Source organism: Papio anubis, unplaced genomic scaffold (assembly GCF_008728515.1).
Source record: "Papio anubis isolate 15944 unplaced genomic scaffold, Panubis1.0 scaffold6406, whole genome shotgun sequence".
NCBI lineage: Eukaryota > Metazoa > Chordata > Mammalia > Primates > Cercopithecidae > Papio > Papio anubis.
This window is the reverse complement of record NW_022166627.1, coordinates 1-1,390: the sequence shown is the minus strand read 5'-3', so window position 1 is coordinate 1,390 and position 1,390 is coordinate 1. Positions and strand designations below refer to the sequence as shown.

General features: G+C 52.7%; 1 pseudogene; it reads right to left on the bottom strand.

Annotated features, from left to right (window-relative positions):
- Positions 1-132: 132 nt before the first annotated feature.
- LOC116273397 lies at positions 133-1,385 on the bottom strand (annotated as a pseudogene).
- Positions 1,386-1,390: the final 5 nt, after the last annotated feature.

Genomic DNA, 1,390 nt, shown 5'->3' with positions numbered 1-1,390 from the left:
TGATGGCAAAAGGTGATTGATCTGCCAGAGACATGAGCCTACATCATTCCCTCTTTCCACAATAAAACAGAAAGTCAAAACAGGCAAGAGTAAGTCAAGGTCTTCTAAAAGCCATACCTGAAAGGTTTCCAATAGCAGTTGACTCCATGGTAATTCAATCACACAAACAACCACAACAAAAGACACAACTACCAAAGATTTTCAGGATCACCTCAAAAACACAATCTAACATTAGGGAGTTCAAAAAGGTGCGAAGTTTCGGAAAAAAAAAGTTTATTGATATACCATTTCATCAACTTGTAATTCTAACACTATTAATAAATGCTAGGGCAGGTGGTGGCACGGAGAGCCTGGGGCACAAGTGCTGTCTTTAAAAGCTTTGCTTGCTGTACCCTTTGGAGCTGCTTCCTGGTCCCCTCACTCCCTGCCCGCCTGTTAGGAGCCCGTCCTGGGCAGCCCATCAGGGGCAAACAGCCTGGATGCCCAGTTGCAGACAGACATCCATGCCTGGAGGAGGAGGCCACCTCTGGGTGCAGGAGGAGCTACTGGAACTCTTCTAACCACCCTTCTTTTAATGCCCTCAAGCACCTCCTGCACACAGATGGACCCCACCAGCAGCAGTAGAATAAACAGGCCCTGCAGCAGCAGGACTGCAGCTCTAGTGAATGAGACAAGCCTCTCTCCGGCAGGGTAGAGGAGCCCAGGCTCAAAACCCTGGTCTTTGCCTCCATGTTTGCTACCTGCCCAGGACTAGGGGCAGCATGGGAGCTGCTGGCTGGGACTGTGCTGGTTACCCCCTCCCTCCGACTTCTCTCTACAGCCACGTTTTCAGTTGCAGGGCTAAGGCCAGTGGCTACAGTAGGTGCCATAATTTCAGGCAGCTCCTCGTTGGACTGGTCCTTGGCTGGAGCTCCCTCCAGCTCCAGCACTGTCTCTGGAGGGGGCTCTTCCCATGCTGACTCTGGCTCAACAGCTGGTGCTGGAAGTGCTGGTATTTCTGTATGTGGAACAGGAGCTGAAAAAGGAGAAAGCGTCCCCAGCCGCAGTCACTTTCCACTGGAATTTCCAAACACAGAAACAACCTCACTGAATTTAAAGGAGTTCCAGCCCCTAAACACCGCCCCCACAAAGTCTTCCAGACTGCAGGCCACCTCACCATGTGCCTGTGCCTCCATGGGCTCCCGAATCTCCTCCTGGACAAGGACAATGTGCAGATGCAGCCCCAGTGGGATCTCTGGTGTGGCCTCGCCTGCTAGGGCCTGCCCTGCGCTGCCCTGTAGTACCTGGTCGTGCCTTCTTACAAAGGGCCACAGGCGTCTAGGGTGAGGGATGAGCCTTCTTCAGCATCGTCGGAAAAGGCTCTCACTCCCTCCATTCCTGAAGCAGCAGC